A 16,966-nucleotide genomic window follows, 5' to 3' on the forward strand; every position below is an offset into this window, starting at 1 on the left:
AGACAAAAGCTGAAGAAGTCCTCACCCTTCCATTAGTTTCAGGACCATATTGAATGGGAAAATAAATGCATTACTGGTTCTGGGGCCTGGAGGTCCAATATTGAGAGGTTTTTTGACAAGCTTCTCCAATGTTAATGTCTCCTAATGCACAGTCCAGACAGCAATTTCTGTGCTACCTTTTGTCCTTCCTTTGCAGTTATTTTTATTTATGTTTAAATTATTTGCCATGAATGGGTGGCACAGGGGCACGATGGTTAGTGCTGCATCATCTAAGCTTTTGGGGTCCTGGGTATGATTCTGGAATTGGGGAGCCTGCTATGTGTTCTTCCCAAGTTTGCATGGGTGTTCCATGTGGACTAATCTGACCTTAACCTTGGAGGCCCTCAGTCTGTTGTGAGCTGCCTCTTGCAAACTTTGTCACAGATGGCTAGCATGACTTGCAGTATGACCCAGGCTCAAACCTGTGATCATAGGGCTCAACCTGCGCTTGCACGAGCACCTTGACCGGGAAATCAGGGAAGCCCACCTGTGAGAGATAGGGAAGGGGCGCCTCATCACAGTTGTGCCGAATAAGCGCTTGATCACCTTACAGCGAATGGCACTCGAATATACCAGTTCATGAAGACCCTTACAAGTGATGTTTGTTGGAACTATTGCAGTAAAATACACACCTAACACACTGCTTACTGACCGGCACTATAGATTTAAGTGAAAGTTACTGAAATCCAGAAGTTAAACTATGCAGTATACTGTATTTGGCTTATTCTGGATAGGTCTGACTACAGGATCTTTGGTGTTATATGAAGGGTCAGGCAACATCCAGTTTGCAACACCCATCCGCTGTCACTTAAAACTTCTTACAGCGAGTGGAGCTCAAATATACCTGTTGATTATGGCAATCGCCAATATTACTGTCTTTTTAAAGATTTTATGTTGAAGATCATGTGACCTATGGGCAGCGAGATGTCTTTCTCTAGACTGGAAGAGTACTGTCCTTTAAACTTAAACCCATCTAAAAATCTTTCAGCCTCCTTTTCTACTGCTGCTCTTCTTTCTCAGGTATAGGGATAACACACTGTATTGTGACTCTTATCCCTGACTCGAGCTGGCTGGTTGTAAAAAATCTGTAGGCAATGATGCTTCTTCTAGATGTGCCTTGTCCCTTCAGCACAAATCTCATAATGCAGCCCGTGCACTTGTGTAACACTGAATGATCTTTTTTTCCTTAGAAAATCTTTTCTTCTCCTGTTTTCCCGTTGCAATTGGAGATGAATGCCGATCAATCGTGAATAAGCAAATGGTTTTAATCAGCCCGACAGCTGGGAGTGAGCTCTGTGTGGTGGCTGGATGAGTTCTAGCAGTTCCGAGATGAAATGAAAAGCAAACGTCCTGCATTTCAATGTTTTCCCCCTTCACTTTCTCTAAATGGGCGACGTGCTTTGAATTTTAATGCCTTGCGGACTGTGGGAAGTGGCAACACTGCTGCCCCCCCCAGCTTTTTTTCTAATGGAAAGCGGATATTGATTGGCTGTGGTTTCGGTCTACAAACAACAGATATTAAAGGCTGCTCAGAACCGGCTTGGCTTCAGATGAAATCTAATTTAGTTGGTATCTTTAAAAACCATCTCACTCAAGCTATTTTTTAAAAGAATTACTATCAGTATGGGACCAGCAGTTCTGTGCTGTCTTACCACATTCCCATTCTGTCCCAAGTGTATTGCTTTAGAAATATGGAAAGGTTTCAGTGGAGTTACTAATTGAAAGCCAATGACTGTTCCAAGATTCGGTTAATTTATAGTGCTGGACATTTATCTACAGAGTTATAAGTAGAAACAGCCCACACAGTGAATAAGTCTCAGCGTTAGATTTAAAAAAACATTTTTTTTGTTTTCATATTGGGCTGAACTTTCATGGAAAACTGTAAATGTGCACACTAACAAAACTCAGTGATCAATTGGAGATATCATGGACTGAACTGGGTGTTTTATTTTATGAAAAGAAAAGTCCACACCTTTGAGACTTTCTAAAATGTGTGGGAGATGGGAAAGTCCAGACGTAAAATACAGTAAACTTTTCCAGTCTGAGACAGCAGAGTTTTCTTGCCTCACAGGTATACCTCTGTAAAGCCCTTTTGGGGATCACTCTTGGTAAAAGAAGGTTGTTGTGGTGATGGAGTGTTATAAAGTTCAGGCTGATTGTTCACAGCTGTCGGAATAAACTTTCCTTGCTCTTGAAATTCAGATGATCTTCCACTTTTCACTCAGACTTCAGCACCATGGATAGTTCTGAGGAGAAATGTTTTGTTAATAAAGTGTATGGGGAAAAAAAGTGAACTGTAAAATCCTGATTAATCTTCAGTTTAGAGTTTTCACTTTGTAAAAAGGATAATAGTTCATCTATGAGTACATTTATATTCAGGTGGAACAAGTTACCTTCTACAAATAACCCCAGGGTTAAAGGTAGGTTTGAATAGTGGTCAGGATTAGGGTTTTATTAAGATAATTAATCTAGAGTAAAGGTGGATTATCATATTTGGGTTGCTGTTAACACCTTAATTAACCCCCAATCTAAACATGAGACAGGAATCAGTTAAATGAAGAGTTGTGTATTAGTTAAATATGCAATGCTGCCCATAGCTGGGCAGTCCAGTCAGTTCTGCTTGCCTTGCTTTATCTTTGTCAAATATGGCCTTAGACTTGTGTGAAATGTTTAGTTTCTTTTAAAGCATCTCCCTTCATTATTCCCTCACTGGTCTACCCTTTCCAATGACAATGTCAACTGTGCTTTAGGTTTTCAGTTACTGCATTGATCTTGTAAACAAAGTGCCGAACAGATATGTCTTTAAATTTGTGTAACATGCTTTTTACCGGATTTAAGAGATTTGGTGAAACTTTATCAAAGTTCAAGTGCTATGTTTTGTTTTTTGTGTTGTCACTTTTATTTGTCGAGAAGCCTTCCTCTTTTTCAAAAGAAGTAGATTTGCTTCGGACTTGTAGACGAACTGGGGCACGTTTTCCCATCCCTTGCCGCGGCAAAGGAAGTTCTGGATTTTAGATACCGCCATTCTGCTTTGTGTTCAGGAGAAGAAGAAGAACAAAAAAAGACCTTCAGAGGCACCTGAGCGTTTTCATGTGTAGCAGGGGGTCTGCTTTTTAATCAGAACTGAAATTGATATCATTGGGTTCTGCGTCGAAGCGTGTCGCACAGCCAGACAGCTCTAAAATGAAATCATGGTAATGCAGGAAGAGGTTTTTTAGCAGGTGGGAAGAAGAATGTTCTGAAAGGAAGCTGGGGAGATACTGGAGGAGGCAGGGGGGAAGCACTGTGAATTCTTTAATCCTCTGTAGAAAGACTGTGGAATTCCCCTGATCCTGAGGAAGCGGGTACAGATTTACCAGAGTCAGCAGTGCTTCCTAATGAAATTAAATATTCCTAGCCACCAGGGCTGCTTTCTCCTGATAAGCGGTTATGCATGCGGGGTCAAAACGTTCAGTCTGTACAGGCTGCTTGGATATAACCAATCAGAAAGGCCTTATGGGTGTTTGTAATTGATCATTCTGTAAAGTTTTTTTTTCTCCTCCATCGAGTGGAATGAAATTTACCATTAAGCAGATCAGGCTGAATGACTGCTAGGGGCCCCGAAGGTGCAGGGAAAACAAAACTTGTTCAATAACAGTTCATACCGCCGACACCGAAGAAAGAGATGTCAAGAGATGTTTGTGCTCATCGCTTTGTGCATTATTACATACTGCATTAAAAAATAAGAGAAACAAACTGTGAAAAAGGACTCTGAAAATTCTGAAATCAATGGATGTGTTCGATCAGCAAATTACATAGAGGAGGAATATCCACCTAGGGTTAGGGTTACAGTTTCTACCAAAGTTCAAAGGAAACGAAGCTGGCCAAGTTCTTTAAATTGACCAAAATAAGCGTGTTTCAATAGTTTTATGGACACAACTGAAAAATTTTGGCAAAGTGTTTTGTGTAGTACTGCATAGCCTAATACCTACTGTAATGTCAATGAGAGAAAAAGTCAAAAAAGAAAAATGTCAATGAAACTCAAAGGTTCCATTAAAACATTAGTTCTCCTTGAACTAGAAACGCATTCATGTTGGTGACAGTCATCTACCTTCAGTTATTCTCTAACCCTAACCCTAACCCCATACATACAGTATGAGTGCTGTTAATTGGCTAGCGCTTGAGGTACACCTTAATTCAATGGGTGTGTTTGATCAGCAAATCATATAGAGGGGAAATATCAAGTTAATAGAGTGTGACTTTGTGGTGATTTTGGAATGGGTGAAGCAAGATTTTTCAAGATTTGACATATTAAATGTCCTGACATGGCAGCATCATTCTTGTTGTAGTAAAGAGAATACGGCACCAAATAGGGTCCACCTAGGGTTAGGGTTACAATTTCTACCGTAGTTTAAAGGAAATGAAGCTTACCAAGTTCTTTAAACTGGCCAAAATAAGCGTGTTTCAATAGTTTTATGGACACAATTGAAAAATTGTGGTAAAGTGTTTTGTGTAGTACTGCATAGCCTAATACCTACTGTAATGTCAATGAGAGAAAAGGTCCAAAAATAAAAATGTCAAAGAAACTCAAAGGTTCCATTAAAACATTAGTTCTCCTTGAACTAGAAATGCATTCATGTTGTTTACAGTCATCTAGCTTCAGTTATTCTCTAACCCTAACCCTAACCCCATACTTATGAGTGCTGATAATTGGCTAGCGTTTCAGGTACACCTTAATTCAATGGGTGTGTTTGATCAGCAAATCATATAGAGGGGAAATATCAAGTTAATAGAGTGTGACTTTGTGGTGATTTTGGAATGGGTGAAGCAAGATTTTTCAAGATTTGACATATTAAATGTCCTGACATGGCAGCATCATTCTTGTTGTAGTAAAGAGAATACGGCACCAAATAGGGTCCACCTAGGGTTAGGGTTACAATTTCTACCGTAGTTTAAAGGAAACGAAGCTTACCAAGTTCTTTAAACTGGCCAAAATAAGCGTGTTTCAATAGTTTTATGGACACAATTGAAAAATTGTGGTAAAGTGTTTTGTGTAGTACTGCATAGCCTAATACCTACTGTAATGTCAATGAGAGAAAAGGTCCAAAAATAAAAATGTCAAAGAAACTCAAAGGTTCCATTAAAACATTAGTTCTCCTTGAACTCGAAACGCATTCAAGTTGTTGACAGTCATCTAGCTTCAGTTATTCTCTAACCCTAACCCTAACCCCATACATACAGTATCAGTGCTGTTAATTGGCTAGCGGTTGAGGTACACCTTAATTTAATGGGTGTGTTTGATCAGCAAATCATATAGCGGGGAAATATGAAGTTAATAGAGTGTGACTTTGTGGTGATTTTGGAATGGGTGAAGCAAGATTTTTCAGGATTTGACATATTAAATGTCTTGACATGGCAGCATCATTCTTGTTGTAGTAATGAGAATATGGCACCAAATAGGGTCCACCTAGGGTTAGGGTTACAATTTCTACCGTTGTTTAAAGGAAACGAAGCTTACCAAGTTCTGTAAACTGGCCAAAATAAGCATGTTTCAATAGTTTTATGGACACAACTGAAAAATTTTGGTAAAGTGTTTTGTGTAGTACTGCATAGCCTAATACCTACTGTAATGTCAATGAGAGAAAAAGTCAAAAAATAAAAATGTCAAAGAAACTCAAAACTTTCATTAAAACATTAGTTCTCCTTGAACTAGAAACGCATTCATGTTGTTTACAGTCATCTACCTTCAGTTATTCTCTAACCCTAACCCTAACCCCATACTTATGAGTGCTGATAATTGGCTAGTGCTTGAGATACGCCTTAATTCAATGGGTGTGTTTGATCAGCAAATCATATAGAGGGGAAATATCAAGTTAATAGAGTGTGACTTTGTGGTGATTTTGGAATGGGTGAAGCAAGATTTTTCAAGATTTGACATATTAAATATCCTGACATGGCAACATCATTCTTGTTGTAGTAAAGAGAATACGGCACCAAATAGGGTCCACCTAGGGTTAGGGTTACAATTTCTACCGTAGCTTAAAGGAAACGAAACTTACCAAGTTCTTTAAACTGGCCAAAATAAGCGTGTTTCAATAGTTTTAAGGACACAACTGAAAAATTTTGGTAAAGTGTTTTGTGTAGTACTGCATAGCCTAATACCTACTGTAATGTCAATGAGAGAAAAAGTCAAAAAATAAAAATATCAAAGAAAATCAAAGGTTCCATTAAAACATTAGTTCTCCTTGAACTAGAAACGCATTCATGTTGTTTACAGTCATCTAGCTTCAGTTATTCTCTAACCCTAACCCTAACCCCATACATATGAGTGCTGATAATTGGCTAGCACTTGAGGTACACCTTAATTCACTGGGTGTGTTTGATCAGCAAATCATATAGCGGGGAAATATGAAGTTAATAGAGTGTGACTTTGTGGTGATTTTGGAATGGATGAAGCAAGATTTTTCAAGATTTGACATATTAAATGTCCTGACATGGCAGCATCATTCTTGTTGTAGTAAAGAGAATACGGCACCAAATAGGGTCCACCTAGGGTTAGGGTTACAATTTCTACCGTAGTTTAAAGGAAACGAAGCTTACCAAGTTCTTTAAACTGGCCAAAATAAGCGTGTTTCAATAGTTTTATGGACAGAACTGAAACATTTTGGTAAAGTCTTTTGTGTAGTACTGCATAGCGTAATACCTACTGTAATGTCAATGAGAGAAAAGGTCAAAAAATAAAAATGTCAAAGAATCTCAAAAGTTCCATTAAAACATTAGTTCTCCTTAAACTCGAAACGCATTCATGTTGTTTACAGTCATCTAGCTTCAGTTATTCTCTAACCCTAACCCTAACCCCATACATATGAGTGCTGATAATTGGCTAGCACTTGAGGTACACCTTAATTCAATGGGTGTGTTTGATCAGCAAATCATATAGCGGGGAAATATCAAGTTAATAGAGTGTGACTTTGTGGTGATTTTGGAATGGGTGAAGCAAGATTTTTCAAGATTTGACATATTAAATATCCTGACATGGCAACATCATTCTTGCTATCGTGAAGAGAATACGGCACCAAATAGGGTCCACCTAGGGTTAGGGTTAAAATTTCTACCGTAGTTTAAAGAAAACAAAGCTTACCAAGTTCTTTAAACTGGCCAAAATAAGCGTGTATCAATACTTTTATGGACACAACTGAAAAATTTTGGTGAAGTATTTTGTGTAGTACTCCATAGCCTAATACCTACTGTAATGTCAATGAGAGAAAAGGTCAAAAAATAAAAATGTCAAAGAAACTCAAAGGTTTCATTAAAACATTAGTTCTCCTTGAACTAGAAACGCATTCATGTTGTTTACAGTCATCTAGCTTCAGTTATTCTCTAACCCTAACCCTAACCCCATACATACTGTATTAGTGCTGATAATTGGCTAGCGCATAAGGTACACCTTAATTCAATGGGTGTGTTTGATCAGCAAATCATATAGAGGGGGAATATCAAGTTAATAGAGTGTGACTTTGTGGTGATTTTGGAATGGGTGAAGCAAGATTTTTCAAGATTTGACATATTAAATGTCCTGACATGGCAGCATCATTCTTGTTGTAGTAAAGAGAATACGGCACCAAATATGGTCTACCTAGGGTTAGGGTTAAAATTCTACTGTAGTTTAAAGGAAACGAAGCTTACCAAGTTCTTTAAATTGGCCAAGATAAGCATGTTTCAGTGGTTTTTTAATGCAGTGCAGTGTAGTGCTGCATAGCCTAATATCTTATGTCATTGACTGGAGAAGCGATCACAAAAAAAATGTCCAGGAAACATGAATTCTCCTTGAACTAAAAACACATTTAATTTTACAGTCAAAAACATTAAATGTGTGATATCTTGAAAATTATTGATTCACCCATTCCAAAATCACCTCGATGTCACACTCTATTAACTTGATATTTCCCCTCTATATGATTTGCTGATCGAATACATCCATTGAAGGTGTAGCTGAAGCCAGTTTTCTGCTCTCATAAAGTATGTATGGGGTTAGGGTTAGGGTTAGAAAACCACTCACACCAGATGATTGTAAACAGCGTGAATGCGTTGAGGAGAATCATTGAGTTTCTTTGACATTTTTAGTGTTTGACTTTTCTTGTCATTGACTTTAGTTATTAGGGTATGCAGTAATTCACAAAACTGTAAATTTTTAGCAAAATTTTTCATTTTTGTTCATAAAAGCAGTGAAACACGCTTTTTTTGAGCAAGTTAAAAATTTGATAGAAATTTTAACCCTAACCCTAGGCAGACCCCATTTGGTCCCCTTTTCTCACTATTATAACAATTGATCAATATAAGCGTTTTTCTCCTTTAACTAAAAACACTTTCTCCTTTTCAGATAACGTCACTGACAAGCTGTTCATTTGCTGTACGTCCTATCAGTGCATCTGTAGCGAATGTAATGAAACGTAGCTGCCAGTTATCTGAAGGTTGTTTTGAATTGCAGTATTGGCACTGTTCTATTCATAGAGACTTCCATCGATCCACACTTTTATCGAACACAGGAATCATTACATAAAACACATTTTTTTTTTAAATATTACAATTGACTTGACGTTTCTCACACCCCAATATGTACAATAAATGGTGCTGTCTAACTGCCATTGAGTTGGCGTAGTCAAGGGAGTGAGATCACCTACAGTGAAGGCAGAAATAAAGTAGCATAAGCTTAATGACACCAAAAGAGTACTGCAGCAGCACAGTTATTCTGTAACTGTAATTGCACCAGATAGAACTGTGGAATAACAACTGAGCAGTCTGAGCTGTTTCAATAAATTCCAGTGCTAAGATTATTGTTCTCAATTTGTTTTCAAGTGAAACAGGCTCTTGCATTAGAATCTGCAAATAATAAAAAGTAATTTGCAAGTTTCATTAAACAGATAATGACTTTAAAATAATGGAGGCACTTAGGCAGGCAATAGCTCACTGTTTGTCACCCTTGATTTATTTTAATTTAATAAAACAGATTTTGTGGGTAGGATATAACTCTTTGAATGGTTGCTCTTGACAATACCTGATCAGAAGTATATCTCTTGTTATCTCGTTTATCAAACTGTTTCTGCTGGTGTGAAAGGTATCTAGATATTGTTCATTTGTTTAAGTTGAGCTGGCAGTAGCTCCTGTTTCTGGTCCGACTAGCTGCGTTTGAGAACCAGATTTTTCTAATGCCGTGTGCCTTACACTGACTGTGGAACTGACAGTCCAAGGTGTTCTTGAATCAGGTGTTTGAATCCAGGTTTCACCATGTCTGCGCTACACACAGAATGCTTGCATAGTCAATGTGCCCTAAGGCCTTTGGGTTTTTAGAGTGGGGTAGTCTGTGTTTGGGGTAACCACTAAATACCTTAGGAGTGAATGGGCGCTAGATTTTGTTTTTTAATAATGCATGGTGGTTTTGAAGAATTGCACTGTGGCACTGTTTTGTAATTTCAGGGAATACGTTCTTGTTGATGCGCGAATTGGTTTATTGATCCTAATAGCCAGTAGCTGATTGGCACGCCTGTGATCAATAGTTGAACAGGGCAGATAATGATGCAATTAAGCCGCATCCTCTGCCTTTTCAGAGACATGATATGCATATGAATGACAATACATGTACATATTTGGAAAAAAATTATTTGCAACAATTACTGCTCTCTTTTTTCCCCCCAATGTTTTCTGTTCATAGATTACAAAGATATACTATCTTTACAGCTACTTCAATCAAAGTCGTTTCAGCCTGTGTGTTACACAGAGGTAAAATTCCAGTGGCTTCCTCTTCCTGCCCGCCGGTCTGAGGGCTGTGGTCATTTAGGTGCAGTGAGAGGGGGGGAGGGGGTCGGCGCATTTGACCTTTCACCGGTCCGTGCAGCCTCTGGAGCGGTGCAGCTTTCTGTGTTCCTGTTGGAGCGATGGCTCAGATTATTTTAGATTAAAGTGATTTGGCACAGGGGTAAGAAAGGGTGTTTTTCAGCATCATTTCCAATAGCTATGCACCAGATTTGCATTTATGCACCTGCCTACTCTTATCTCCTCCTGCACTTGCTGGTCTGTTTCTCTCCACGGCTGTCTGCTTATTAGCAGGCATCTGGAATGAGGAGCTGAGGAGCATGATGGGCTGTGGAGTTTCTTCCACTGCTGCCCAGTGTCAGCCCATCGTGACATTGCCTGCAGCGAGCTTACAATCCTTGACATACACCATGCATGGGGAAAGCAGCTATACTGTCCCAGTGGTGGTGCGGGTGAATGGCAGCTATAGGGCAGGTTTGTTCCATTAGCAGGAGCACAGGAGTTCAAGCCTCAACCGGCATCTTCATGGCTTTCCAGTTAAACTCACTGCAATAGGCGAAACGGCTGATTTGTGGTTAAGAAAATGATTACCGGCTCATCAGGAAAAATCTTGGCCTGAAGTGAATAATGCAAACGATGCATTTGTATCTCTTCAGGCACAACTGTAATTAAAATTTACAAGAGAAGCTCTTTTTTTGTCAGCTACCTGTAATCTTGTACACCGTGTTCAGGAAGGATATTGACGAAGATGCTGCATCAGCTTGTTCCTGAGGCGAGCTTTCTTATCTGCAGCAGTGGAGTCACTGGAAATAATCAATTTGTTATATAGCTTTTTGTGAGGACTAAGGTTTGTGCATCAAGAAAAAAAAAACTTTTCTTGAGGATTGATCCTGTTAAGCAGGGAAGAATTGGTCTAAAGTATTTACATTTTAAATTGAATTTACCTGTGTTTCCTGTGTGGGGAAGCCTCAGTAAAGGTGAGTGATGATTTGTAGGGTGAGATCCCAAAGTTCAGTGACTGCATGCTGACTGGGGCGATGCAGGTTAGGGTGCAAAAGGCTGCAAACTATGATTTCTGCTATTCTGTACTGCACACTGCCTCAGAGATGCTCCCTAGCGGAAATTGCATCTTTCTCTGCCCTCTAGCTTTCTTTCTCAAAAGGATGGATACGAGTTGTTGCTGCAGCTACTGATGTCTTTAAGAGACTACAGTACCTTCTTCATGCTACGTGAAGCACAGATAAAACCTTTGACCTTGTCTCTGGAAGAAGAGAGGGACAGGCCTGTGTTTCGTTCTTCCATTTTTACTGTAAACCTGTTGTCTGAGTGGGAAGTGAGTGTCCCTTTCTTTTTCCTCTTGAGATTTCTCTCCATGAAGGTTTGCGTCTGACACCCCAGTGTACATGTTATTCCCCCCTAGGAGCAGATATCATTTTTTATTGTTTTCTACTGCAGAGATCATGATTATCCTGTAATATTCTGCTCTGGAGAGCCAGTCCAATAATTTCCCTCAAAGGTTTTCACCCTCTCTCATTGACTGCATAAGATGTTGTCTTTTCTTTTATCATGTTTCAAGGGGGGCTTTAAAATCCAGATTACTTGATGTCTTTATCTTTAGATTTTGGCTTCATTTTTGTGTTCTCAGTTGTGCACCACAGGCTGGCCCGGGCTGCCCAATCAGACGTCCATACAGCCACAGCTCAGAGTTACAGTAACACTGCTCATCGCTGTCCTTCTCCCTGATGGCTCTTGATTAGCCAGTTAACACACAGTAATGATGGCTTCCCCAGCTGTCCCACTGTCAGCCGTTTGAAACCACAAAAAAACAGGAGTCATGACATTCTTTTCCAACAGGCTGTTATTCTTCCTCTCTGCGATCATTGTTAACAATTGTTTCCAAAATACAGTACATATGGGCTTTGGGAGTTATTTAGATGGCTTTGAAATCCAGACTGAAGAAATGTGCACACATTTTGTAGAGGTCAGGGTAGACAATGACATTGACATAGACTGACTGCCTCAGGACAAGACCATTCTCGCCACCTTCTCCGATCCAGCAGCACAAACACAGCATCAAAGCTGTAATTTCTCCAAGAATAGTGCTGGTTTTGTAGTTAAACAAAAATACGGAATATGTTGTGTTTGTCCCGCTTTCATATTGGCACAGCTACCTTAGTAATGGAACTATATGATCCTTACCGGAATATACTACAAAAAAATCCACACATTTTGTTTGCATGTCATCAGTATCACGGTACATGTGTTCAAAAGAAAAGTTGAAACTGCTGTAAACTTTACGACTTGTAAGTACAGATGAAGCCATGATAACTGTATTGGTTTCCAATCATTTTTGCTTACAGTACATATCCCCACGGTAAATCCATGGGTAATTCAGATACAGTACATGTGTTTTGCTGTTGTGGTACTGTATGTTTAACACAGGCTGTTGAAGCTCGTGGGGTTTTGTGTGAAGAGAGAGGATGCAGTGCTAAAGCTGGACTTGGCGGGTTCTGCTATCTCCTGCAGCTTTGCAACCGGGACACTCCTGTGTTAACATTGGACTAACCCAGTCCACCCTATACTGAAGACCAACCAATGCAAACAAGATCCCCTCAGACGGACTCTCAAATGCACACACACACAGCCACAGAGCACAGCACCAGCAGCTCGCCCACAGTGTGCTGACGGAGGTGGGTCAGGGAGCTGCACTGTCCAGGTACAGGAGGGCCAGGAGCCACTCTGTCCTGAAGTAGCTAGACTCACCCCATCCTCAGTGGATCACATTCTCCATTATACTCAATGCAAAGCAACATGAGAGGCCACAGCAAATGGTACAGATAATGAGCACATTTCCATTTGCTTGACTTGATCATTACAAGAGAATCTGTGTTTGCTTCACTGCTCTGGAGCTGAAGTGATCTGTAGGTTAAACACATGTCTGGAGGCAAAGTCAAGTGTCATTTGGATGGGTTTTTCTTCTCTAAGTGTGTTGATGCCCAAGGGCGGGGAATAGAGCACCAGGGGAATGACTCAGAAATCTGGTTTCATGTGCTGTGCACTGTGCATCTTTGCACTTTGCTCACTAACAGACCACAGAACAATTTTAAGGATATGATTTTTCAGCTCCTTTCCATAAATACTGTAGTTCTTCCAGTGCTACGAAGACGGGTTGTGATGTGTCACTCTTTGCATGAAGAGAAAAGAGCAGAATTGAAACATAATTGGCGATCAGTCAACAGGAAGGGTTTTTTGTGCTAAAGGCGTATCTGTTAGAAAAAGGGATCTAGTCTACCTCACCAAGTCCCAACCCTGTGTCATTATTGCAAGCTGTCTGGGCTAATCACTCCAGCAGGCCTCTTCATTAGGTGCTTATCTCTCAGCAAACATCTGTACGATTAACAAGGGCGTCCTGAGGCCAGTGCAGTGGGTAAGTGGCACCTCCTGTAGAAATTCATTATTGAGGTCGCTCGCCTGCTGTCACCCTAAGATGGGCCGGCCCTCCTCTACTGGGACACCCCATGGGCCAAGTGCCCTTATTACCCCAGTCGCAACATCCCAGGGGCAGTACACACTGCGGAATGAAAAACTTTCCATGCAAAACAGGCTCATTAATTATGAAACATCTTAGCAATACTGTGACTAATGATTTTATATTCATGATGCCCCTAGATTTGCTACACTTGTGCATGAGGTTATAACTGACATACTGTACTGTACAGTTTTATTTTTATTCATGTGGGCTGCTGTCCCCAGATTGTCAGGTTGTAATGTGTCTGAAGAAGCCTGCACAGCCAGTCAGCATTCTCTTTGCTTTGTTCAGTGGTGATTTCATCCATAACGGTTTTTAAGAACTGGGCAGGGTTGTGTGAAACAGGTAGGGTGCTGTAAAAAAATGTGTTTTGCTGGGGAATCATTTTTGATGTAGTTTATAATATATAATAAATATTAACTTACAAATGTGATCAGTACGTGCTCAGGTTTGGCATATTTAAGGAGAAAAGCAAGAATATATTTTAATGCTGTACTGTGTTCTGAACTGTCCTTCAGCTCATAGACCACATTAAATAGAAATTCCTCTTCATAATTTTTAAAGACTTGTTTGACTTTTTTTCCAGGGGACATTTCAAGAAGAATCTGAAGCCTGCATACCACAGCTTTTGGTAAGATCTGCAAATTTTTGCTCATTGAAATTGTGAAGACAAACTGCCCAGCAGTGAGGAATTTCAGATGTCTGCCTATCTAGAATGATGGGTGACCTGTGGTGGTTCCTCAGGGACCCCTGTATCTTCTGTTTTTTTTTTTACAAATGAGCTATCCGTCACCGGTGCTCATTGATTACTTTAATTGAAGAATCTTTTTTAGATATTTGTTAGAAGCTGTTGATGCTCTCAGTCCTCAGTTTCCAAAACACCCTCTACTTTAACCCCCATGACCGGGAATGGTGTACAGTGTAGGTCAGAAAAGGACAGGTTATAGAGGCTGTTGGAACTCCATGCTGGAACAGTTCTCTATAACTGTATGCAGTCGTGCAGTGATGATTGTATTAAAAGTAAGTGTGGGTGTTGTGTCTGGGCATGGCAGTGAAGTGCTCTAATGTTGATATGTGGGTGTGTCAGACAGCTCCTGGACTCCTGAGCTGAAATGTTTTTATTTTTCTTACATCGTGACCTTGTATGATAGCTATTCAAAGGACCCTTTTGGCTTCGCCCATGATGACCTGCATACTGAAGTATACCCTCTCTGAAAGGACAGCTGTCTTGGGTTTGTTATAAGTCTGTCGCCAGACAAATGTTCTGGTCTTTTGTGATATTACAGACTTGTATGAGGAAGACATTCTCTTTTTATCCCTAATAAACTTTGCATTTTTTAACCTGTCTGCTGTAATTCGCTTGAGAATTTTTTCGTTTCTTTTTCAAACAGCAAGCCTCAGAGCTTGCTGTTCCATATCAGTGATGAATGAGTACCTACTGTAGAGTCCTTGGATTTTGTTCTGCGACGCAAATTATAGGCTGTGTGCTAAAGAACAGAGAGCCTGGGGTTTGTGTTGTAATGATATGAGGTATCACATTGCTTGCCGTCAGTTGGAAAAAAAAATTGATTCTAGTTGTCTTTTTAAAGGTGGTGGAGGGTGGGAGTCCTGCATTTGTGTCCTGTATGAGGCAGCACCCACAGAATGGCAAGTCCACCTGGGTGTGTAATAATGGTTATCTGGCAGAAGAGTAATAGGACACTATAACAGCGAGGGGGGTGAACAGAGGGTACTATTCGGGGGTCCTCCTGAACCCCCCGCGAACTCTGAACCCTGAACGTGAAGCTGCGAGGCGGACCTGCAGTGCCGGTGTTGACTGGGGAAGAAAGTCTCCCACATCAGTTATTTACTGTATGCGCGAGGATGTTTATGGAGACGCCTTCTGAGAGCTGGCGTGCTCCAGAGAGGAGCTGTTACTAGGCTGCAGCGGGATGACTGGAGCTGTAATGAGCGCCGGTCCAGCGTGGAGGCTTTGATTGGGGGAGCCTGTTGGGGACCGGAGATGCAAGTCTCGGGGTCGTGGGAAGTGCATGTGCTTCTTAGCGCACCAGCTGACGAGCATCTGCGCAAAGTCCTGCCATCTTTTCTGACGTGCGCAATTAAAAATGAATCAGGTGGGATTTTTGATGTCTGGGACCAACACTTAAAAGTGTTAGAAACGGGAGCCTGGATCAATACTGGTTGTATGAGAGAAGCATTCATTTTTCCCTTTCAAGTTGCATTTAATAATTTCAGTGGTACGGGGATGAAATTTCAGCCATAATTCCGCCGGTCTTAACGTTAAATACAAGTGGGTTTTATAGGCTCAAGTAAGGAGAGCAGCTAATGTAGCGAGAAGCCTGATCCCTGGGGAATAGGGGCTGGTTTTTCTTGTTATCATACAGTAGCGGCAAGTACAAGCTCAGGAATGAAGGAATGAAAGAACTGCTCTGTGCTGGTCAAATTCAGAGTTTTATTTACAATGAAATGCAGCAGTTTTGAAAATGCAAATACTGTATGGACGTGCGGAAGAGGTGAAAGAGGACGGTGTATAATTTCAGATTAAAGTGGCACGGCCCATGTCCTCCAGGAATGCGCACAGTGGCATCGCTGTTAAGATGAGATAGATAATCTACTAAACCTGTTTCTACCGTTTTAGTCTTCCATTTAAACACAGCATTGATGCCCAGAACACTTTGCAGATTGATAGTGTTAGTAAGGTTTTGTCAAGAGTGATTTCCGTTCAGAACTGTAGGTCACTGGCTTTGCATCCGGCTCAGTGAAAAACTGAAGGATAAGTCATTTTGCAATTGATGTTGTGTTTTTCCAGACATCTGCTCTACTGACTTCCTGAAGGGTATTTAGTTTGGAGTTGTGGAGACAAATCTAAGGGACGCTTCACTTCATACACTCAAGATTAAATGTAAGACCATAAATATAATAGTCCTCCAGAACTCTCATAAATTTCCCAGCTGTTTTACTGTACAAATGTGCTTTCGTTCATAACACGCATCTTATTTCACATTGAGTGGGCTGCTGAGTTTGGGTGCCTTGATTATTTTTTTGTCAGCTTAATGAGACTTTTGTTGTTGTAGATGGATTAGTCATTCCTTGACTTTCCTGAATTTCTAGATCTGCTTGCACTGGAATTTTGCTTTCTTTAAAGATGAATTAACAGAGAGATGTTGGATTTTTTTCTTGAAGGGAGGGTTTAACTGGTGGTAATTTATAAAAAAGATAGGCAGATAGATAAGTCCCTACCACCCTGTATAACCACTGTGACAGCTTTATATGGAATTTAAAAAAAACGCTTTGGTGGTGGAAACTTGTTTTTAACTCTCATCCAGCCATTTCCTAACTTCCCCATCCAATCAGGGTCATGGTTGAGCCGGAGCCTATCCCAGCAAGCAACAGGCGCGAGGCGGGGTACCCCCTGGATGGAATGCCAGGAAATCCCAGGGCGCACACAGGCAAAAACACACTCCCTCACACCAGGGCCAATGCTTCCAGAAGTCAGTCAACCTACCAGTGTGTTCTTGGACTGAGGGAGGAAACCGGAGCACCTGGGGAAAACCCGCAAACCCGGAGAACGTTTAAACTCCACACAGAGAGCACCCGTGTCTGGAATTG

General features: G+C 40.6%; 1 protein-coding gene across 2 annotated transcripts in view; it reads left to right on the forward strand.

The window, feature by feature from the left end:
- Positions 1-16,966, forward strand: part of LOC148831296 (amyloid-beta A4 precursor protein-binding family A member 2-like) — a 90,457-nt gene that overhangs the window by 14,383 nt on the left and 59,108 nt on the right. For both annotated transcript variants that reach the window (XM_088920054.1, XM_088920055.1), the window contains exon 2: positions 13,944-13,988. The gene's annotated coding sequence lies outside the window, so the exon portion shown is untranslated. The remainder of the gene's footprint in view (positions 1-13,943; positions 13,989-16,966) is intronic.

The sequence above is a fragment of the Atractosteus spatula genome, chromosome 7 (genome assembly GCF_055471065.1).
Source record: "Atractosteus spatula isolate fAtrSpa1 chromosome 7, fAtrSpa1.hap1, whole genome shotgun sequence".
Lineage (NCBI taxonomy): Eukaryota > Metazoa > Chordata > Actinopteri > Semionotiformes > Lepisosteidae > Atractosteus > Atractosteus spatula.